General features: G+C 34.7%; 1 protein-coding gene across 8 annotated transcripts in view; it reads right to left on the reverse strand.

Annotated features, from left to right (window-relative positions):
• Positions 1–25,826, reverse strand: part of CHD9 (chromodomain helicase DNA binding protein 9) — a 221,161-nt gene that overhangs the window by 106,054 nt on the left and 89,281 nt on the right. The gene's annotated exons all lie outside the window — the stretch shown is intronic.

A 25,826-nucleotide genomic window follows, 5' to 3' on the forward strand; every position in this document is an offset into this window, starting at 1 on the left:
GAGGAAAGGGTTAAAGAGCAGGTCATGCAAATGAACATAGAACAAGTGACTTCTCTTTGAGAAATTAGATAAGTTCCCTTCTGATTCTTCTAACAAAAAGCTAACAATGTTGTTTTTAAGACAGAGGAATGAAACTATTTTCATTTAAATTCTAAAGAGAAGTTTAAGATTTCAAAAAGAACACCGGAGAGCTGCCTGTATGCCCACAGAGAATAAGTAACGACACTTACATTTTTTCTTTATTTAAACCAGGAGAAATATGTTAATTTATTTTCCTAACAAAAAACTCATAAAACCTTCCTGACCTTTACCCTTCAGATTCTATTTTAACTGAACTGTGGAGTTTTCAGATAAAATTTTAGTTTCAGTCGCTTGCTAAAAATAAATAACAAGTCCTCCTGAATTTCATCTATACAACTTTTCTTTCTATAAAAAATGAGATTATTTTAATAAGCAGTGCCCTTACATACCTAAATAGCTACAAAATTCAAATTTGCTTCTTTCATTAATACCATTTTTTCAATTGCTCCTGGCAAGTTATTTGACGTTTCTTTGTTTTTTGTTTCTTTCCTTTTAAGCACCAAAGGTCTCAAAATGGAACAACATTATATGCCCAGTGTAGAGGAAAGACCAATGTGGACAGCAGGAAAAGTTAAAATTTGGAGAACCACTAATGGAAAGGAAAGGATCTGACTGCCCTGAGGCATCATCTACATAAAAATCACAATAACCAATAGTAAGGGCTAACACTTACTGAGCGCTTACTACTCTAAGCATTTCTCACATAATAGCTAATTTAATTCAGAATGGAAATAGGGTAATAGCAACAACGGAGAGAAGAGTAGCAAATGGTAGATACCCTCTTATAAAATGTATTATAAAATGCTAGAACAACCTGAGAGCAAGCAAAAAAATCATAATGATAACAATAATACAGCTGACACGTATTTAATCCTTACTGTGTTCCAGGCACTACTCCTCATACTATATAACAACTTAATCTTCAAAATAACCCCGTGAGGTATGTAGTTATAGCTGAGGATACAGAGGCATGAAGAAGTAACTCACCCCAGATCACACAGCGACTGACTGATGAAGCAAAGCACCTCGTTATAAAAACCATGCTCCTAATATGTGGTTCAAATATCATAATGTACACAGATTAATCTGAATACAAAAGAATCCAAATTACTTTCTCAAAATTTCAGAGACACTAGTAATATAAAGCTAGTATGAAATGAGTTTTCTCCTGTGCCCTTTCCAAGATGTAGAAATCAATTAGATATGGGTAGGTGAAGAGCAGAAGAGTCAATGCTTGGTTTCTAGACCAAGCACTGGCACAGGAGAAGGTAAAATAAATAGAATATCTAGTCAAGAAAGGATGTGTATGTGTGTGTGATAAGTTTAAAAGCTCCAGTAACTGAAAATTTAGACTGGATCCTTAGAGAAGTCAGGGCTGAAATAGAAGATGCCAGTTTAAAAAAAAAAAAAAGAAGACGCCAGTTTTCTTGCTGTTTTCTTTCTATAACCTTAACTCACTGACACTATCCTCAGAACCTAGGATGATTTCCAAAATATCTCACCTTCTCCCATTAAAGCTGTTCAAAATTTTATTACTTGACTCAAAATTCTAATTATTTAATGATAAATTTTAAGAGTAGACAACAATGGAGAAATCCTAGTCAAATATTTCTTCTGCTATTAAAAGACAGTATTTTAAAATTATATTCCCACAGAGCATCAGTATCACGGTGTTAAGTAACTAAACATTTTTAATGTAGGACATTTCCCAATTCACACATACACACATACAAAAGGGTAGTTGATATGCTTTTCTCAATGCTACAGTTTTTCCTCTCTCCTTTACGTAAGCACTCATCAAACTGTCAAGTCTACTTAATTGTATTTTGTTCTATTTTCCTCCTCATCCCACAGCTCCTGTTCTATCAACTTCCCACTTGTTATGGTTACACTATAGTGATAGAGAAAAATATCTCCCTTATCTGTAGGAAATATATATTAAAGGCTTTGGTGGTGATGATACATCAAGTCTGCAATCTACTTTCCAATTCTTTACAAAGTGAAAGAATTTCTTTGTACTTCACTTGTGATTTTTCTGTAAGTTTGTCATAATTCCAAAATGTTTTTTTAAACACAAGCTGTTTAAAAATCAAATACAAAGACAAAGGTCTTGTTCTCCAAAAACCTATACGGTAAATGACAAAAAAAAAAAAAACAAAACAAAGAGAAGGCATATATGTTAATATCATATCTAAATTTTTATAAGACAAAGAAGTCATAGCAAAACATAGAGATGATTTTATGATATATTATGTTGATAGCAACTGAAAGGAATAGATGGAAGATCTACTATGTCATATACCCATACATGGGAAAATCAAGGATTTGTGGTATGAGTATTTTTCAAACCACAGGTCATGATGTAATGGCAACTCATGATATATATTTAGTGGGTCCAGATCAGCATGAGAGAAAGAAGAGATTTGTTCAAGAAATTAAAGGTGTCCACTGGGTGTTATACTATATGCTGGCAAATTAAATTTAAGTAAAATTAAAAAAAGAAATTCAGAAACAGCAAAATAAAATACAAAAAAAAAGAAAGAAGAAAAGAAAAGAAATTAGAAGTGTTAAAATCTGAGAGATAAGTCAGATCTCTCCTCTCTTGGTGGAATGATTTTGCTATGTACTCACCAACCCATAGTGGGAATTTGTCAATTTGAACTATTTTAGCTGCATACAAATAACTTATATTGTTGAATTACTAGTGGTGGATAGGAATGGAAATTACAAATTTCCAAAAAGAAGGGGAGAATGATAATATGGCCTGTGGGCATGAGCAGGGGAGAGGGGCAGAGGGAGAGAGAGAAGCAGACTCCCCGTTGAGCAGGGAGCCTGACAACGCAGGGCTCTATCCCAGGACCCTGAGATCATCATCTGAGCTGAAGGCAGATACTTAATCGAGCTACCCAGGCACCCCATTTCATGTATTTTTTAAGTATTATGAAAGAATAGAAGGCCTCAAATAATAAACCAGACACAATTCCTTAGTAAGAATAAAATACAGAACAAGAAATTTTCAACGACATAGATGAAACTGCATGATAGCTAAAAGTCTTCCAACCCTTCTCAGTAGAGGACTGTCAGGCTTCGAGCCTAGGTGTCGAGGTGGACAGAGACTCCAGGGGAAGACAATATGAAACAGAACAGGGACTGCAAGCCTTGAGCAAAAATGAGTGTTACTGCCTAGAGAGACAATGTAGAAGTAACAGAAGAGAACCAAGAGGGAAGCCCTAAAACACCAAGTTCAAGGAACTAGCAAATGAAGAGGAGCTAATGAAGGAAAACAAAAAGAAACTACAAGAATGGTACAGTATCAGCAAAAGAGCAGTGTTGTGGAAGCCAAGAGGAGAGAGTTAAAAATTCTGCAGTAAATATAGGAAAGTAAATATAGTAATTTAGTATTATAAATATAGCTTAAAAGGCATTTTAGTTCTCTTAAATTGTTTATGGTAAGTTGGTGTGCTAGTTTTTAACCTTTTTAAGATTTATATTATTTACTTAAATATTCATATAAAACCAACCTTCTAAAAACAATAAATTTATAGTAAATTTTAGTAATAGGTGTCAAACAATGTGGTGACTTCTTTTGTTTTCTCTTTATTTTTGTTTTTGTTTTTTTTTTTGTTTTCTCTTTATTGCATTTTTTCCACAAGCTACCAATAAAGACCTGCTTTTAAAGAGAAAAGAAGGGGGGGAAATTGACCCAAGAGCAAACTATAATCTGTCAAAGTCTTTTTCTAAATTTTACCTTTAGCTCTATTTTCAGAGTTTTTGATGGAAGCAAAGTAATTATTTTACTTTGCTTTCTTCACATCTGTGAAGTGCCATGTTCACAAACTTAAAGGCCTACTCTCATCTTGCGACTTGTAGTATAGTACGTAGGTCTCTACTTTTGGCTAACTATGACATTCCTTTCTTTTTTTTAGTGTCATAAATCTTGAATTTTACATTGATAAGGTAATACTACTAAAAGTATTGTCTATTTTAATCACCCACATAGCAATTCAGGCAGATAGTACATCTTCACAAAGCCATGTTTTTCTAAATACAAATTTGTTTTATTTGACTTACAGGAAATACAGAGAGAGGAGAATATATTAGAGGACATCATGGGGCTGTAATCAGCAAGTCCAGAATGTGGAAAACTCTACAGACAAATGACTCAGTCTCTTCAACAAAGGAACAAAACAAAGAGATTTAAGACTAAACAATAAAAGAGAAAAAAAAAAGAGACACTTAAAATACATATCAACCAAATGTAATGAGTGGTCCTTGTTTTCAGAGACCTGGAAAAAATCAATTGTAAAAATAAATTTATTAAACTACTAAAAAAAAAACTACTATGAAATTTTAACTTTATGTTAGTAAGTTGAACACCAATAAAAAATAAATAAAAAAAAAAGAAATTTTAACTTTGACCATATATTTTATTATGAAGGAATTATATTTTAGGTATAAAAATTAATCTTGCAGTGGTATTTTAAAGACAAACATTTTTGTCTTTTTAGATATGTAAGTTGAAATATTTATAGATGAAATGATACAATTGAGACGTGCTTCAAAATAATCCATGGAGGGGGCACCTGGGTGGCTCAGTTCGTTGTGTCCAACTGTTAATTTCAGATCAGGTCATGATTTCAGGATCATGGGATCAAGCCCCACCTCGGGGCTCCATGCTGAGCAGGGGTCTGCTTGAGATTGATTCTCTCTCTCCTTTCCTTCTGCCCCTCTCTCTACTTGCTCGCTCTCTTTCTCTCAAATAAATAAATAAATAAATAAATAAGTAAATTCTTAAAAATCCATGGAGGAGGTGGGAATAATAATTAGAGGATCATACAGATGAAACAGTGCCTATAACAGATGGCTATTATAGCTGGGTGATGCATACCCTACTTTGGTGTACTTAAAATCTTATATAATAAAATTTAAAAAGTTATATTCTGGAAGTAACAAGTAGGTTGGTGTTAACAAGAAAATAGGTACATATAGAAGAATGATAAGTAATAAGGACTGAAAGGTAATGGGTTAGAATATCAGAAGTGTTGTAAGTTGTGCTAAAATATCTGGACTTTATGTTGAAAGAATGAGAGAATCAATAAATGATTACATATAGAGAACTTGATCCAATTTTTAGATTTAGGGTTGCTAAGTGGTTTCAATAAAAATACCTGAATATTTGACAAAAATTTATTTTGTTTTTGAAAACTTTTATTTATAAAAAGGCCATACATGATATGAAAACAAGTATTATTTAACCATTTATGTTAGTGTGTATTTTAATGTTATATTGTTTAAAAGTTCATCTTTTGCTTCCAGATAAATTGAAAGTATATTTTAAAAACATCAAACCACAAAACCTCACAAAGTTTACTACTTACTTGACAACATTAAATATACTGCATTTTTCAGTCTACAAATTAGCCATGCTACTACAAAGCTATGCTCAGCACAATGCTGTGATTTAGGGACTAAGCTCTAGAGTCAGTCAGACCCGGTTCTAGTCCCACTTTCATCATTTACTTGGGCCTCAGGTTCCTCATCTGTAAAATGGAAATATAACAGTACCTTGTAACACGAGGTCTACAGTGAGGCCTAACAGATAATGTGCAGTGTGGTGTCTGGCAGACACATACTCAGAGATGTTAGGTATTATTGTTGTTGCTGTGATGTGACACTGTGCTCATCTCAGTGCATCATCCATATCAGGGGTATATGATGTCAGTATACCTTATTACTTACTAGTTGACTTTGATTGCTTGATTAAACTGGTATCTACCATGATTCTCTACTATAAATCTCTCCTTTTATAATTAGTATTTTATGAGACTAAGCAAATACCACGTTTCTCATATACATTTGCCCAGTAATTTTAGCATACATTGATGGTTCTTGCCTGTAACAATTATTGTGGTATTTGCCTAATGTAAATGTTCTATTTCTATCATTCTTCCCACATTTTCAATTGGAATTCTCCTGTAAATTAAAGCTGTCTCTATTCATTCACTCAATTATTTATATATAGCATATACTATATATAGTAGAGACTCATGGATATTTATTTAATTATATGGTTATAATCTGGTACTATGATTATTTATGTGTTGTTCAAATTATCCCACCTTTGGCCATTTAAATATGTATGGCCATTGCCAGACAATTCAAAATATCACATTAAAAAAATTAAAATATTATAGATAAGTATTACTTTGATAAATAATATTAATTTCCTCATACCACCTTTTCTAAAATGATTTTTAAGGGGAAAATTTTTTTTTAAGTTTTTTTTTTAAGTTTATTTATTTAAATCTCTATAACCAACATGGGGCTTGAACTCAGGACCCTGAGATCAAGAGCCACACGCTCTTCCAACATGAGCCACACAGAAGCCCTCAAAAAAAGTGTCTTAAAAAGACTTCGGAATATGTTAATTCACAAACCATTTTACAGCCCAAATTTTACATAATCTTGAGTATATTTTCTTATTTCATGATATTCCTATGTGGTTAAAAATAAAATCAAAACTTATTTCTAACTGCAGATGAAAGAGGTCAGGCACAGATGGGACAAGTATATGTCTATGACACTGAAACAACAGTAGAGCTCAATTCTTAAAAATCATTTTGCTAAGCATTGCCATTGCCTACCATTCCCACATAGGTGACTATTGATCTAAAGTTCATAAAGCAGGGGATCCCTGGGTGGCTCAGCGGTTTAGTGCCTGCCTTTGGCCCAGGGCCTGATCCTGGAGTCCCGGGATCGAGTCCCACGTCAGATTCCTGGCATGGAGCCTGCTTCTCCCTCCTCCTGTGTCTCTGCCTCTCTCTCTCTCCCTCTCTCTCTGTCTCTCATAAATAAATAAATAAGTTAAAAAAATAAAGTTCATAAAGCACTAAATTTATGATACTCTATAACAAATCAGTAACCTTTCCAATTTCCAAAGCAGTTTATCAAGTCGCCATCATTGGTTTTTTTCCCCAGACTGAGAGAGAGTAGAGTGTGGCAGTGGCACTCTGATAAAATCCAAAGGTGAAGTATACTTACAGCCTCAACAGGTCCTAATAAAGTAGAAGGGCAACAGTGTAAGCAAATTAACTGAGCAGTTGCATAAGTGGCTTGATAACACTAACCATAACAATCTCAATTTGGGGGGCATTGTTTCTGTATGTATTTATAAACTAAATACAAAGGAAAACACTTCTTTCAAATCTTTTAAAGAGGAAATTGAGAGTTATGTTGAAAGACATTTAGTTTTTGTATATCCTGTATTACAAAAAACTAGTTTTAATTTCAGAATCCTAAGATAACTTCTAAAAAACTACTAGAATACTCAAAGAGATTATTAACAAACAAATGACATGAAGGGGAAGTTAATATAAATACATTTACAATAAGGACAAAATAAGGCATTTAAACCTGATCTACATTTGTAGGCAAAAGAAATATAATTTTACTAGATGCTAAAAAGTAGCAATATATAAAAAGTCAAAAGCATTTTTAAAATCATAAAGTATATGTAATTTTGCCATATTAAAATTTCACCTTACAGAATGCAAAGTAAGTAATGAGAGAAACTGTATCTTTGGGTGTAATTCTAACCACAAGAAAAAGAAAATTATTTGTGGAAGCAGAAGTGAGGAGAACATGGTATAGGAATGCTAAAATGCCCTTTTGGGGTCTATGACAGTCTAGGCATAGCAGTTGTGTGTCACAGACTTTATAAAGGGAGAACTTTTAAAGTTATAGGGGAAAAAAAAGTATCATCATGTGACCTGAAACTACAAAATGACAGATAGATAGATCAGTAAGGTAGGAAATGTCATATCTCAAGTCAGGACTCCGAAACAAAATTCCAACACTATAAGTAGAAGTGATTCTAAGGAGGGGAGAAAGTGTCTCTAAAAGTACTGGTCACTGCCATCCAGATTTTAAGGAGCAGAGCACAGAAGACAGAATTAGTAACAACATGAGAAGCACTGACCTGTAAGAAGTGTGTTGTGAAGTCCACAATGACTTAAGGTTTGATAAATGACTAAGGGCAATTAAAAATGTTCCACCGACTATTTTGAACAAGAACAGCTGGGATATTGAGGGCACCATGTGTGAAAGGGGGATGGATGGGAAAGGAAGGGTAGGGAAGGTGGGGAAAGAAGACAAGAACATAATTCAGATAGGGTGTTATCCTGATGTTAAGTCTGAACCTGGTGGAGTCAGGGTACATTTCTTTTAAGAAAAGGAAGAAGCAAATCTAATCCTGTCAAGTGAGCCCTTCCAAAGTTTATCCAATAGATTTTACTTCCTCAGCTTGCACTTAAACCTCTCCAAAAGAACATTTTCAGTTTAAATTTGTGAACTGGTACCAACTGGTCAATCTCCTGGTTCCTACTGGCCTTTCATTTCAGCCTAATCTCTCTTCACCCACCCTATCATTAGTTCTTAATTAGCCTCCCTCTCAGAGCATACCTAAAAATGCTGATTTAAAAAAAAAAGTCCTATGAGGCTGAATCTATAAATGGGCATGCTTGCACACATACACAAAACAACTACTTAAGTAAAAAATAAATGGTACATGCCTTAGCAGCTCATGTGAAAAATACCAGGGACTTTTAGCTCACTCTAAACTAAATGAATGTATCGTGTCATGAGCTTGCTGAAAAAGCAAATTCAATCTTAGACTGCACAAACAGAAATATGGTATAATGAACAAGATAACTAACAGTATAATCTAGTTTCACCAAGAGAAATGTATTCTGTTTTGGGCTTAAGAGGAATATAAGCTAGATCACTCATACAAGACATATTATTTCAGTGCATACTACCTGCCAGACATTGTTATATGTGCTGGGAATAAAAGAATAAACAAGATGATGAAGTTGCTGCTGTAATGTAGGTTAAGAGTTGAGAGAGTGAAGAAAATAGGAAAAACATCAGGTAAAGGTAAAAGCTATGCGGAGAATGAAAATAGGATGATATGATTAGAAGTGGTAGGGTGATCATTTTAGAGTGGATTCAGGGAAGATCTAACTGAGGAGACCATTTATACTGAAATCTGAATGAAAAGAAAGACTAGCCAAGCAAAGATCAGAGGAAAGATGAATCAGAAATCATCTTAAGCAGGGATAAGAAATTAGCTACAAAGCAAAATAAACAATATATTGATTTTGTCTTCCTAAGTTTCCCTACTGAATAACATTTCCACTAGCCATACTATACTTTCCAGGCTGTTTGTTCATCTAGAGCCTATCCCATGGAAATGGGTACTCTTGCCCCTTAATTTCTCCTCAGATCTCAGGTCCTACATTTTTAAGCTGACTCCTTCTAGTAACAGGCCATCATTAGGGCACCTGGGTGGCTCAGATGGTTAAGTGTCTGCCTTTGGCTCAAGTCATGACTCTTGGGTCCTGGGACTGAGTCCCTCATTGGGCTTCTTGCTCAAGGGGGGAGTCTGCTTCTTCCTCTTCCTCTACCCCTCCCCCTGCTCATGCTCCCTCTCGCTCTTGTTAACTTTCTCTCAAATAAATAAATAAAATCTTTAAAAATATGCCATCATTATTCTTGATGGTCTCATTGTTTAAGAGAGTATTTTTGAACTGAGTTGAAATCTTATTTTGAGTCATTAATTCAGTGAATAGTCATTAACGTTTTTTTTAAAGATTTATTTATTTATTCATTCATTCATTCATTCATGAGAGACACACAGAGAGAGGCAGAGACACAGGCAGAGGGAGAAGCAGGCTCCCTGTGGGACCCCGGGATCACGCTCCAGGCCAAAGACAGATGCTCAACCACTGAGCCACCCAGGTGTCCCAACATTCTTTATATGTAGATCAGTGCTTTGTAAAACATTGGTTATATCTTAACGGACACACACCCTTACAAATATACATACCACAAACATTTCATAAACAGATACCTCTATACTTGGTCCCAGTTCAAAAAGTTTGAAAAACACTGTTATGAGAGGTTAATGAATGTTTCAATTTCATTTCATAGAGTTCAACCCAGGCTATTTTGGTCTATTGTATTTTGGAAGTGTTGGCTAACAGAATCAAAGAAACAAAATCCTAAACTTACACTAGAAGTAAGCTCTATATAGAGCAGGGACCGTGTCCATGTATTCCTGGAGACCAGCATACTATATATTACACAATAAAAAACATTTGATGAATGAATGAATAAGGGTTGAATAAAGTTCAAAAAAACTTATTTTTCTAACAGTAAGCATAGTAAAGATTTGGTCTTACCCAAAGAGAGGTTTGGCCTCCACCCTTAGCTTCTGGGGGATAACTTATGTCAGACCTGATAGGAATATCTTTAAGGTCAGGAGCTGCCCATCTTAGATCATATGATGGGGCTGATCACACCAAAAAGACCAATCACATGATTTAAGGTGAGAGACTTTGAATCATCTATTAGTCCAACTGAAGGCTGAGATCAACCATGTGCAATCAGTCATGTCTATTTGATGGACCTCCAATAAAAACTGACAATTAAGTTCAGGTGAGCTTCTCTGGTAGAAAATACTCTATGCCAATATCACACATCAATGCCGGGACCTGACTCCATGGGGAAAGTTTTGTGTGGTAGCACAGAGCTTCCAAGACTTCTCCATGTGTCTTTTTCTGTGGCTAATTTTAACCTGTAACCTACCCCATCATAAACCATAGCCACAAGTATAATGGCTTTCAGTGAGTTCTGTTATTGCTAACATATTATTAAAACTAAGGGTGGCTTTGGGAACCCCTAGAATTTGCAGTTGGTATCAGAAGTGAAGACAGTTTTTGGAATTGTGTTAATTTTGCAGTGCGATTACTCGAGTAAAACTATTCAATGAAAAAAAGTTTGATGAGAAAGTAAAGAGATCTTGATCTGAAAAGTATCTTCAAATGTGAGCTCCACTTAAAAAACTTTTCACAGTTTTTGTAAGAATCATGAAAGAATGAAAACTATGATTAGTAATGATTCCATTCTACCAGAAGCTCATCTATAGGAAATCTGAACTGAGAAAACTGCTTCACTAAATATTCCTATGCAATAGTCTAAAAAAAATCTGTACACAGCAAAACATCCATGTAACAAGAAACTGGGCAAAGGATCCACTGGATTTCTCTGTATTTTTTTTTTTTTACAACTGCATGCAAATGTGCAATTATCTTAAAAAGTTTAATTTATAAAAAATGAGAGCTTAAGATTTAATATTACTTATTTCTTCTAATAGGAGAAGAAATCCACAAAATGCTGAAAGAGGTTTGAGAGTTACTGTGACCAATGGTATTAATGATGAGGAGGGTGGAGCTGGAGCAAAGGAAGCTCTTTTAAAATCCACAAAAGTGGACAGAAAACTAAAAGAGAACATTGAAGCCTGTACTCACTGTAGGTTATGCTTTTGAATAACATGAGCATCATCTCTTTCTCGCCAGTTATATGTTCAATTTTCAAACACTTATTTTACTTTATATCCCAGCAATACTGAACTTTGAGTTTTAAAAAAGACATGTTATACTTGTCAAGTGTGTCCTTTCTCCAAAAGGTAGCCTAGCAAACATCTATGTAAAACTCAGTTTTTTACAATATGTAATTTTGCTGCTATATTTGCTTTACTATAATGTAATTACTTACAAATCAAGGTCATATTCAATTTGCATTTCTTTTTTTTTTAATTTTTATTTATTATTTATGATAGTCAGAGAGAGAGAGGCGGAGACACAGGCAGAGGGAGAAGCAGGCTCCATGCACCGGGAGCCCGACGTGGGATTCGATCCCGGGTCTCCAGGATCACGCCCTGGGCCAAAGGCATAAACCGCTGCACCACCCAGGGATCCCCAATTTGCATTTCTAAAACCTGGCCAGTGTTTGATACAGTTCTATCATCTGTATAAGGATAACCATAGCACCTAACCTAACAGAACTGCTGTGAATTTAAATGAGACAATCCAAATAAAGAATCTTAGAACAGTATTTGACGTATAAAAAGCAGTCAGTAAATGTTAACCTTAATTACTGTGATCAAGATTAATGGTCCTTATATAAATGAGATAGCATTACACACCTGTTTCAATGGTTAAACAATTAAAAAAACAAACCAACCTAACAGTACTAAGTGGTGAAGACAATAAAGAGCAACTAAGCCCTACGACCCAGCAATTGCACTGTTGGGGATTTACCCCAAAGATACAAATGCAATGAAACGCCGGGACACCTGCACCCCGATGTTTCTAGCAGCAATGGCCACGATAGCCAAACTGTGGAAGGAGCCTCGGTGTCCAACGAAAGATGAGTGGATAAAGAAGATGTGGTTTATGTATACAATGGAATATTACTCAGCTATTAGAAATGACAAATACCCACCATTTGCTTCAACGTGGATGGAACTGGAGGGTATTATGCTGAGTGAAGTAAGTCAGTCGGAGAAGGACAAACATTATATGTTCTCATTCATTTGGGGAATATAAATAATAGTGAAAGGGAATATAAGGGAAGGGAGAAGAAATGTGTGGGAAATATCAGAAAGGGAGACAGAACGTAAAGACTGCTAACTCTGGGAAACGAACTAGGGGTGGTAGAAGGGGAGGAGGGCGGGGGGTGGGAGTGAATGGGTGACGGGCACTGGGGGTTATTCTGTATGTTAGTAAATTGAACACCAATAAAAAATAAATTAAAAAAAAAAGAGCAACTAAAACTCTTACACACTGCTGAAAGGAATGCAAAATAGTACTGCCATTTTGGAAAACTGGTTGCTTTTTATAAAGGTAAATAGAAGATCTTTTCATATATGATCCCAGCAATCTCACTGTGATATATTTGCCCAAGAGAAATGAAAACATTTAGTAACACAAAAACCTGTACACAAATGTTTTTGAGGCTTTATTGATAATTGCCAAAATTTGAAAACACCCTGAACATCCTTTAACTGGTAAATGCATTTGCAATCTTTGGCACATCAATATGATGAAATGCTACTCAGGGTCCTGGAAGAACACACTACTGGTAACATGGGACCAAGAATATATTATGCTAAGTGGAAGAAGCCAGACTAAAGAGACAACATGCCACCTCATCCCATTTATACAACACTCTCAAAAGAGCAACACTACAAAGAAAGAAAATTAATTTTTGGTTACCAAGGTCTGGGCTTGGGGGAAAGACTGATTACAAAGATGCATGAGAGAAAGTTTTTGGGGGATTACGAGATTTTCTATTTTGATTGCAGTGTAGTCAAAACTCATAGAACTGTACACTAATAAAGATGAATTCTACTGGATGTAAATTATATCTCAATAAACCCACATAAAAATGATTTATGTTCTTTAGGCTTCAATTCCCATATTAAGAAGCTAATACCACTAGACCTCGAGATCTAGGTTGTCTTTTTTTTTTTTTAAGATTTTATTTATTTATTCATGAGAGACACACACACAGAGAGGCAGAGGAATAGGCAGAGAGAGAAGCAGGCTCCATGCAGAGAGCCCTATGTGAGACTAGATCCCAGGACTCCAGGATCATGCCCTGGGCCAAAGGCAGGTGCTAAACCACTGAGCCACCCAGGCATCCCTAGGTTAGTATCTTAATATCCCTTTCTCCTAACCCCTGTAGCTGTCGTTGAAGCCCCACCCTATGACTATTATCTGTCTCTAAATAGTGCCTCTAAATAGATCTGTCTCTTAGATCTCTTAGATTTCTGGATGGTCACTCTTTTGCTTTCAAGAGCCTATGACATATGTGACGAGACCTCCTTAATCCCATACAACTGCCTAATTAGACTTCTCTCTATAAACTACTGATGGGTCTTATAATTTCTTTTTAAAAAATATTTTATTTATTTATTCATGAGAGAGAGAGAGAGAGAGAGAGGCAAAGACATAGGCAGAGGGAGAAGCAGGCTCCATGCAAGGAGCCCGATGAATAATGAATTCAAACTATAGACCATTATCTCTTATCAATATAGACACAAACATCCTCAACAAAATAATAGCAAATATATATAAACATATACGTCATGAGCAAATGGAATTCATCCAGGAATACAAGGTATCTGAAAATCAAGTAACACAAAATATATCCATGGCATAAATAATAAAAACCACGTGATCATCCTAAGTAATGTAGAAAAAGCATTTGATGTTGAAAATCAACAACTCCTAATGATAAAAACACTAGGAGTAGAAGGGAACATACACACCTAATAACAGACATCTACAAAAAATTCATAGCTAGTATCATACTTAATGGTAAAAGACTGAATACATTCCCTAAGATCAGGAACAAGAGAAGGATGCCTACTCTTGCCATTTGTATTCATTATTGGGCAATTAGGAAATAAAAATAAAGAAAAAGCATACAGATTGGAAAGCAAGAAGCCACACTATACATGGAAGACATGATCTTTTATATTTTAAAAAAACCTAAGTAAATATTTGCTAATCGTATCTGACAGGCTTAGATCTACATTATATAAAGAATTCCTACAACTAATAACAATATGACAAACAACCCAATTCAAAAATGAGCAAAAGATTGAATAGGCATTTCTCCAAAAAGAAGAAATATAAATAACCAATAAGCCTATGAAAAGATAGTCATCTTTAACAATCTAGGAAATGCAAATCAAAGCCACATTGAAGTACCACTTCACAACCACTAGGGTGGCTATACCAAGAAAGAGAAGAGTTGGCAAGTATGGAGAAATTAGAACCCTCATATACTGCTGGTGGGAATGTAAAATGGTGTAGTTAGTTAGTTGCACTGGAAAATAGTCTGAAAGTTACTCAAAAAGGTTAAACACAGAATTATGCTATGATCCAGTAATTCTATTCCTAGACATATACCCAACAGAAATGGAAACTTGTATGAATGTTTGTAGTAGCATTATTCATAACAGCCAAAAAGTGGAAACCACCCAAATATCCGTCACTAAGGAAAGGATAAACAAAATGTGGTACAGCCTAGCCATACAACTGAATATTTGGCAACAACAACAAAAGAAGTACCAATGCATACTACAACACAGATGAACTTTGAAAACATTATGCTAAATCAAAGAAGCCTGTCACAAAGGACCATATGTCGTATGATCCCATTTATTTCAAATGTCCAGAATAGGCAAATCCATAGACATAAAGTAGATTTGTGGTTGGCTAGGGCTTGAAGTAGTGAGGGAACTAGAAAGTAACTGTTAATGGATATGGGGTTTGTTCTGGGGGTACAGAAAATGTTCTAAAACCGATGATGGTAACAGACCCATAATTCTGTGAATATACTAAAAATTAATTATTTCTATAACTTAAATGGATATATTGTACAATACATGAATTACATCTCAAATTATTGATTTCTATACCTTAAATGGATAGATTGTACAATACATCAATTACATCTCAATTTAATTGAGATTTAATTACAACAATGAATTCTTTGGGAATAAAATAACTTTATTCTTACTGCTTTGTTGAGGATTGCAAAGTTACACAGAATTTACATGGTTTCTCCTATAAAGTATTGTTATGGTCATTTAAATAACCATGTTTCTTTTTTCTAATGTATTCTTTTAATCACTTAAATACCAAGCAAGTTCCCTGGTAATTAAAAGAAACTGTTTCACATACAGGGCCTTTCTACATAACCTTTATCTCAAATTAAAAGTTGCAACTTACTCAAGTATATGGTAAAATGAAGCAAGACTGCACAAAACACCAAGATTAATTTATTCTGCATAAATATAGCATTATATATTTTCTGTTTCGCAAAACAGAAATCAGAAGCTTTCAATGTTAACTTAGTAGCTGTATATCATATCCCTAGAAGTTTAGTATATATTAACATTTAAAATACTCATTTCTACTTTTCTCATCTTTTCAACCTTCAAGAAAACACTTTTTTTCTTTTTCCTTTCATATCTGGTATCTCAAGAGTGGTCTACTGATGGTATCTTTTCTTACCACTTCAGCATCTTAATTTTTGACATTGTTGCTCATCACTTTTTTCTATTGCTTCCAAAACACTACAAGGTCTTAGATCTAATTATTCTTTCTTTACTTCTTGGTTTCTTCTTTTTTCCTCCTACCCCACAAGTGCAGGTTCCCCAGGATTCTGGCCAGAACTCTGTCTTCTCACTCTATACAGTTACCATATTATGTATCATACCTTCAAACCATCACTTTGTAGTAGATACTTGCAAAGTAAGTATCTTCTGAAATCTAGTGTTACATTTTTCAGTGGAATGTAGACTTCTTCACCTAAAGCAGTCTTACTGCCTTTGCTCTGTTCCATTTCAATAGCAGGTTAATGCTACTTAATAGTAGGTTCTTCTCTACCCTAAGTCTTCACTTAGCCCAGCATTTAAGGTCTTACACATGGCACCCAGCTAACTTCCCAAATCATCTCTCACTTCTATAAGTATCACTCATTCATTAAAATATATTTTCCCTTCCTTTAAAAATAATCTTTAACTACAAATTATATACACACACACACTTTTAGTTCTGTTCATGTTTTAGTGATTGATAAATATAAGATTAAACAGAATAATTTGTAAAGAGTTTAGAAAATAGGCACACAAAAAACCATTAAGTATCACAACAAGCACTGCATGGATTAGCTTATTTTAATATTGAGAACAATCTTACATGGTTGGTACCAATATTATTCACATTTTATAGATGAAGATAATGAAGTCTGGCAAGATGAACAAACTTGCCCAAGGTTACATGGCAGGTAAGTAGCAGAAGAAACAAGTTTTATTTATTTTTTATTTTTTATATATTTCTTTAATTTTTATTTATTTATGATAGTCTCTCACACACACACACACAGAGAGAGAGAGAGAGAGAGAGAGAGAGGCAGAGACATAGGCAGAGGGAGAAGCAGGCTCCATGCACCGGGAGCCTGACGTGGGATTCGATCCCGGATCTCCAGGATCGCGCCCTGGGCCAAAGGCAGGCGCTAAACTGCTGCGCCACCCAGGATCCCAAGAAACAAGTTTTAAACTCAAAGCTAATTCCAAAGTCACTATTTTGTTTTATTGTTAATGTTGAATTATATAACATTTCTAACATAGAGAAAACAAACACCCATGAAATGAAATTAAATAGATATTAATATTTGCCTTAGTTTAAATGTCTTTTAAATAAAGTTATATAACTATTCCTCTTTTGCCCATTCCCTTCTTTCCCCAGATGTTTATGGATATATATACCTCTGTAATGAAGTTACAGAAACACATATTGAAAAGACATGAAGTGTGAATAGTGGCTTGCTCTGAAAAGAGGAATGGGACGGGGGATTTTAATAGTTACCCATTGTGTTTTATTCTTAAAAAACAAACAGGTTTCAAACAAGTATATTTGTTAAACCTAGGTGGTAGATTTTTGGGTATCTGTATAATACTTCTATATTTTTGTTTTTTTGTACAGCTAAGTTTTCTTAAAAAGTACAAAAATATAGGTTAATGCTGATTCAAGGCTTAGTCTAGAAATGGATATTTTTAAGTGGCACATCATTTTGATCCCAGTAGCTTTTTTTTTTTAAGGTTTTATTTATTTATTCATGAGAGACACACAGAGAGAGGCAGAGACACAGGCAGAGGGGGAAGCAGGCTCCCTGTGGGGGAGCCTAATATGGGACTCAATCCCAGGACCCCATGATCACAGCCTAAGCCAAAGGCAGTTGCTCAACCACTAAGCCACCCAGGTGCCCCTGATCCCAATAGCTTTAAAAAAAGTATTATGTAGTAGGTGGATGGTTGTTGAATGTAACTGTTGAAAGGACTTGTGTTCATAAAACAAAGTTAGCTAATAAACACATTCTCCTATATACACTGTATTAATTTAAAATGCTTAATCTTACTGGGGATTTACAATTCCATGTAATAAATTTTAATGAAAAATAGGTCTTTTTATATACTTAATGCTTTATTCATAGAATTAAGGACATAAATGTATGAAATATCCTTATAAATAATTATAAAATATAAACTCTTTTTTTTTCATCTAATTAGGCCAGATTTTTTCTTCCTAGCTCAAATTCTTATGTACATACAATAAGTATTAAAGACTGATTTCTATGTACATACAAGTATTGAAGACATTAATGAAGGGCTTTTCTAAAAATCAGAAATGTAAAAAACATCTGGCTCATCTAGAATATAAGGAACTTTAACTAAAATATATTATGGAAATGACAACACAAATTACATTAAACCCAAATGTACAGAGCATATCAATACTCTTCCAAAACAACATCAGTTTCCATGAAAATATCTCCAAAATATTATCCTCTGAAGTTACAATAAATCAGACTAACCAACTAGGAATAAAATCAACAATTAAAAACAAAAAATCCATCAAATGTTTCACAATAGCAAATACCCTGATATAATTAAAGTAACAAATTATAATGAGAATGTATGTGGTTAATTAATCATGCCTAGTAAAATATTTGTTTTACCATTTTTAATTAGAGATAACACTTCTCAAAAACTTTTCCAGGATTATTACTATCAACTAAAGGAATTAAATAGTGCTTTAGATGTTAACTCATCCAATACCATGCTGAAACACTAAGCTTGTTTTACATATAGGAAAAATTTTATTTTTTTAAAGGATTTTGTTTATTTGAGACAGAAAAAGAGAGAGCGAGCAAATGTACACGCATGAGCGAGGGGAGGAGCAGAAGGAGAGGGACAAGCAGACTGTGTGGAGAGCAAAGTTTAATGTGGGGTTTGGTCTCATGACCCTAAGATCATGACCTGAGCAGAAATCAACAGTCTGATGCTTAATGACCTGGGCCACTCAGGTGCCCCCAGGAAAAAAAATAAATAAATAATTATTTTATTTATTTATTAATGAGAGAGAGAGAGAGAGAGAGAGAGAGAGGCAGAGACACAGGCAGAGGGAGAAGCAGGCCCCATGCAGGGATCCTGACGCGGGACTTGATCCCAGGTCTCCAGGATCAGGCCCGGGGCTGAAGGCAGCGCTAAACCGCTGAGCCACCTAGGCTGCCCCCAGGAAAAATTTTTAAAGAAGCATTTCATCTTGCCTCCTCCATTACGGCAATTTAATACTCAAAAGTGTATCTGAACAATGTAAAAAAAAAATTGGTTTATACAATAATTGAGCAAAAGATATATATTCTTTTAGTTGTAATCTTTTCTAGTCTTTATATCACTCTGCTTATTCCTATAACTGTCATATAATCATTCCAATTTTTGCTTAAGTATGAGTTATTACACGACAGTAATTACTATTCCTAAAAAAATTTACAAGTACAATTTATTTATCCTAAAAATAGGATAAGCAAAAATAGGATAAGCCAAAAATTAAAATTCTAATATGAGAAATTCAAGAGATTGTGGTTTTCATACTCATTAAAGATATCCATTTCAATAACCGTATCATTAATAAATATTAGGATGCTGCTGCTATGCACTTCAGAAATCCACAGTGCTGAAAACCAATTGTATCCCTTATGTAGATTTTGACAAGTCTAGATGCTTTCTCCCACTAAAAAGACTGTCATCTGTATTTCTCCTTGATATATCACTAACAGTTTTCAGATATATATCTCTCTCATTCTTCTCTCCCCTAAAGGTAAAATAAATCTAAGAGATCCTTGGCAACTCACTTGTCTTCCTCAAATTATGCAAATCCCATTAATTTATCCCAGTCTTAGCCAACATTTTCCCTGAAAGATAAAATAAATTTAGAAAGTACATTAAAATAAAGGTAAGGGGGATCCCTGGGTGGCGCAGAGGTTTGGCGCCTGCCTTTGGCCCAGGGCGCTATCCTGGAGACCCGGGATCGAATCCCACGTCAGGCTCCCGGTGCATGGAGCCTGCTTCTCCCTCTGTCTATGTCTCTGCCTTTCTCTCTCTCTCTCTCTGTATGACTATCATAAATAAATTTTAAAAAAATTTTAAAAAATATATAAATAAATAAAAATAAAGGTAAGGAGCAGATGTCAAGAATGTCAGAGAGAAACTCAGTCATTTATAGACTACTACTCCTCAAAGGATATCCTAACAATGAGAAAATACATAAAAATCTGTCTGCCAGGCTTACTTAGTAATTTTTTTTTAAATGACAAAATAAGACTGGGCATATTTTAAGTTCTTATGTCATGATCAAAACTAGAGGATTAAAACATTTCATTGGCATATTTTAAGTGAAAATGATAAAAAATGAAGTAGCTTGTCCTAACAAGTGGGGAAACTTGAATATAAATTAGATTCAGATGACATGTAAAATTATTAATTAACATAGCTGTGATACTGGTTGTATAGAAGAATCTCATTCTCAGGAGACGGGTGATGACGTATTTAGAAGTCTCATGACTACAATTTACTTTCAAATCATACAGCCAAAACCAACAAAATCTACATTCTCATCTATAAATGAAAATAAAACAAACATGGCAAAGCATTAACAATTTTATTCAAGTGAAATGCATTTATTTACTATTCTTTCATTTATTTACTTCACTTATTTACTTTTCTGGATACTGAATACTTCTTTCTTTTTCGATACTGAATATTTTTCATTAAAAACAAAAACAAAAACAGAGAAAATAGCTTTCCTGACTTGCTGCCATACTAACAACTCACTGACTGGAGGAAATACATGTTTTCTCAGGACAATTTCACTTTAAAGTCTGGAATCCCAAGAACATAGTCAGTTTTGTTTTTAGGAAAATTTTAAAACTGTATGGTCATCCATAAACTCTTAAAAGTATTTCATAAATTGACAATATTTGAATTGATACAGAGCCCAATGTTTAGATAATGATTTCCACAGAGAGAAAATAATTCTCCTGGTCATAGACAAGCTATCCACATCCCTCACTAATTTACCAGCTCTCACCAACTAACAGAACAAATCTATGCCACTTGAAGAAAACACCTGAAGAAAACTCTTGAAGAAAAACACTTCCCTTTAGATCAGGCAAGAAGGGTCCTCTTCCTTGGGCTGCACAATTTAGAAGGTCTGGTTTCTTTGCTACACCCCTCCTCAGGGCCAAAAAGATATATTATCCCTTCTCTCCTCCAAAACATGCTCCAGGAATGCAGGAATTCTCTACCTAATACAGTCTCATACCTACCTGCGGAACCCATATGGGTCTATTCCCTAGGTTTATTCTCTCAAGGAATTCTTTGTAGGGCAAGGAATATATATTGCCAGTATGTGTTGCTTAGAACAAAGAGATGTGGCAAGGGAGGTGGAGCTTGTAGTGGAGGCTGAGAAGTCCATGTGTGTGTTCACGAGGCCCTTTAAAGTGCAGGATAAAACCAGGGCTGGAAGGGAAGTAGAATGGTCCACTTCTGTTGTATTCTGGATGTGGAACCCCAGAGAGTTCAAGAATTCTAATTCAAACCAGTGCTTCTGTTTGTCAAGGAAGAAGGAAAGAACATATTTAACAGTTTGTTGGCTTTATTTACAACTTTTAAATATTCTGACATACAATAATAAGAGCTTCCATTTGTCCTTTCTTTGAGACCCACAAATATTAGGTGACAAGTCTACATACAAAAGAAATGGTTATATAAGAAAAAAACAATAAAAAGGAAATAGGATCAGGGAATCATTTTTAGACTATACCACTAGAAAGCTAAGTAAACTTTACATTTGGGCCTCAGTTTCTACAAATGTAAACTTTAAACAAATTGATTCATGATTAAAACTACTTCTAGTTCTCAAGTTAAAAAAAAAAAAGTCCTTAAAAAAAGGAATCATTAAACAAGCTGACTTAATAATTTATAAAACCAAAAAAAAAAAATTTATAAAACCATTTTCAAATTCATTGTCATATTAACCAGAAATTCCAAAAATGTATATCCACATATTACAGATGAGAAAACTATTAAGGAAGGTAATTTGCCTAAGACTCCTATGATAGTATGACAGGATCAGGACTTGAACCCAGTCCTCCAGACTCTAAATGCACTGCCTTTTCCACTTTATCAAAAAACTTCCACCTGAAAACCCTCTTCCAAAAGATTTGGTGTCCTACACCGAACTGAGAAACAAGTGACTAATACTAAGAACAAAGATAAAATTTTATATCTCTCTTTCATAAATAGCTCATTTCAACTTTCAAGTATTATACCTCAATTCAGTAAGATACAACTACACGAATAACTTGAAGAAAGTGCTAAAAGCACATGATATAAAGCAACAGAATCAACAATAGCACTGTTAGAAATAAAATCCAGCAACACTTTGGAAATCAGATTATCTAGGGGAAAAAATAGTACCAATTCATGTAGTACTATAGTTACCTAATGACTTAACCTGAAATTGTGTAAAATCATTTGTAATCAATATTAATGTAAATGATTAAAACAAGTAAAAATAGCAGATTATATGTTACAAAATCATAACTTCTTTATCTTTTCTCAATACCTACTTTTAGTCGATCTTTGTTCAAGTTTTAGGTCTGTGATTTATGAACTATGCTACCTTGAGTCCAGTTTCCTCGTTTATAAATTAAGATGCCACTATTAATATCATAAGATCATTGTGAAGATAAAATGTGGTGACATATAAAACGTACCCACTGAAATGCCTGGGAGAGGACAGGAGCTTACTAAGTAATTGCTGAATGAGTAAAAAAATTTTTTTCTTAAAAATTTGTTGAACTTATTAAATCAGTTAAGTATGCATTATTAGGAAATCTGAAATTTTATGTTTTGGATAGTCAATTATAAATCATTGCAATCTAGATTCCCTAGATAATTCCTAGCTACAAGAAGCAGAAAAGACTGAAGGGTAAGTTACTCAAACAGACTTTTTGTAAGACAAGGTAATAAAGTCATAAAATAGGCCCTTGTTGATTCATTTTTAATTCAATTTGCCAACATATAGTATAACACCCAGTGCACATATAATGTGTCTCTCCTTAATGCCTATCATCCCACCCACTCCCCTTCTGCAACCCTTTGTTTGTTTCCCAGAATTAGGAGTCTCTCCTGGTTTGTCTTCCTCTCTAATTTTTCACCCTTCCCTTATGGTCCCTTTCACTATTTTTTATATTCCACATATGAGTGAAACCATATGATAACTGTCTTTCTCTGATTGACTTATTTCACTCAGCATAATACCCTGCATCGATGCATTCTTTAAAGTTATATCTTCTAAATTGGCCTCATGACTTGTGGAAGGCAGAAAAATGACCCTTAAAGATATCAGCCTCCTAATCCCCAAATATGTGAATATGTTATTATAGTGCAAAAGGGAATTCAGATTGCAGATGAAACAGAGGAGATTATCCTAGATAGTCCAAAGACCCACCATGATCACAAGGGTCCTTATAAGTGGAAGACAGAGACAGAAGACAGTCATACAATGAGAGAACAGCTTGACCAGCCGTTGCTGGAAGGGGGCCATAAGCCACAGAAATGTGGGCAGCCTCCATACACTGGCAAAGGCAAGAAAATGGATTCTCTTGTACAGTTTCTAGGAAGGAATGCAGCCCTGCCAACACCTTGATTTTAGCCCGGTGAGATCCATTTTAGACCTCTGATTTCCAGGAATATAATATAATAAATTAATGTTGCTTGAAGACACCAAATTTGTGATAATTTGTTACAGCAACAATAAGAAACTGCTACATAACTACAGGTCACTTCCAGCTTTACTATTTCCTAACTCTAAGGCAACAGAGGACACTGTGGGCTCCAGAATCCTACTGCTCTATTTGAAACCTTGCTTTGCCATTTACTAGCTGTATGTCCCTGAACAAGCTATTTAACCATTCCATGCTTCTAGCTCCCATCTATAAAAAGAGTAAATGATAAGATCTACCTCACAGAATTGTTTCAATTAAATGAGAAAATATATGTAAAGCCCTGAATGTGAGTATAACTGCTCAGTGTTTATTGGTTATTAGTATGTTTATTATTATTATTCACAATTATACAAGCCTTAAAAGGAAAGTCTGTGTACTTACCTTAATTTTCTAGGAATCTGTCTAATCACGGGTATACACAACAATTTGTCTACAAAGGTGTTTATTATATTATCCAAGAATAATAAACTAGTTAAATAAATTATGGTACTTCTTCTGCATTATAAATAATTACGAAGTCATTAAAATGGCAGTGTAAGTCTTCCAATTAAGGCCAAGATGGAGTAACAGGAACTGGATTTACCTTCATACTTGAAACAACTGAAAAACCAGGCAAAATATGTAACACAACAGTTTTTAGACCCAGGACATCAATTAACCCAAGACACTGATCCCTGAGAGAAGGAAAACAAATAAGCTAAGACTGCCTCCTATCCCAGCTTACTTCAAGGAGAGGGTTTCCGAGCTGAGGGACAGGGAAGGAGGAAGCCACATACAATTTTACAGCCTCCTTCAGTTGAGGAGATAGAGCTGGAAGTCCAGGAAAGCCAACCCAGCCTGTTTGCAGGGGTAAGTTCTGGAGACAAGAGAGCCTCATGGGAACACCTCTGGAGAGCTTCAGAAGTCTCCTCTCAAAGGCTTTAGGTAAGTACTGATCAGTACTACTAGTTTGTGGAGAAACTACCCAAAGCCCAGAACAAACTACTTGAAAGCAGCTGACATCTCACTGGAACCAAGAATAGCTCATCTTCCCATCAGCCTGAGTGGAAAATCATGTATTTCACAAGGCATTGGACAGAGAACTCACAAGGCTATTGTGTCAGTAGTGGGGTAAAATTAACCCTAAAGATTGCTCTAGTCCAACATAACAAAGCCTAAAAACAAATCTTATACACATAAACCAATTTCAAAGTAACTGTATCCCAGAACAAAACTCAAGAGTATTTATAGAAATGTAGAAGTTTCCATCACTTAACAAGGTCAAATTCAAAATGTCTGGCATCCTTTCAAAAATTATCAGGCATGCAAAGCAGCAGAAAACACAAACCATACTGAAGAGAAAAATCAATCATCAAAAGTAGACTCAGAAATGACAACAATGATAGATGTAGTAGACAAGGATAGTAGCACAACTGTTATAATTATACTCCAAATATTCAGTAAGTTAGAGGAAAGATTGAGCATGTTAAGTAGAGACGCGTAAGACATTATAATGAATGAAAACAAGATTTAAGAAATACATTGGATGGGGATTACACAACAGAAGAAAGGGTGGTGAATATATTCTAATAAAAACTATCCCAAAACAGAACAAAAAATCCAAAATGAAAGGCAGAGTTTTGGTTTAATCAGACATAGATTTTTTTTTAATTCGTAAGCCACATCTTTGTGCATACACACGAAGGAAAATATAAGTGAAATAAATCGGTGAAGGTATTCCTAAAAACTGCTTCCAAATTCAAAGTCCTAATTCTTCATCACTTTTCCAGTTAGAGTCATCAATATCCAAGTTCTGCCACATAAAATTATCCTCCATGCCATGAGAAGTGCTAGTGATGAGAAGTCCTAAAATAACCTGTAATATCATGAAAAGCCTCTGCTGAGTCTCCTGAACATGGTTCTGTAAATATATAGAGATAATTTTCTTTGATTCTGGCTCTAGAAATATTGCCAGCACTTGGAACAATTGGTTTCTACCACTCTAAAAGAGTGCTCTCTGCTCCTGTCTCTGGGATTTCCTTCCATGCTGCTGACACTCTGACACTTTGAGTGCACATACAGGCGACTCCAATCACTTCACAACTGCCACCTCCCTAACAGAGATTATAAAATGCCATCAATTGAAAGATGTATCCCAGTTTCAGAGGTCTTAAAACATGAAAGATGTGAATCTTGCAGTAGTTGAAATAAAA

The sequence above is a fragment of the Canis lupus genome, chromosome 5 (assembly GCF_048164855.1).
Source record: "Canis lupus baileyi chromosome 5, mCanLup2.hap1, whole genome shotgun sequence".
In the NCBI taxonomy this organism is placed as follows: Eukaryota; Metazoa; Chordata; class Mammalia; order Carnivora; family Canidae; genus Canis; species Canis lupus.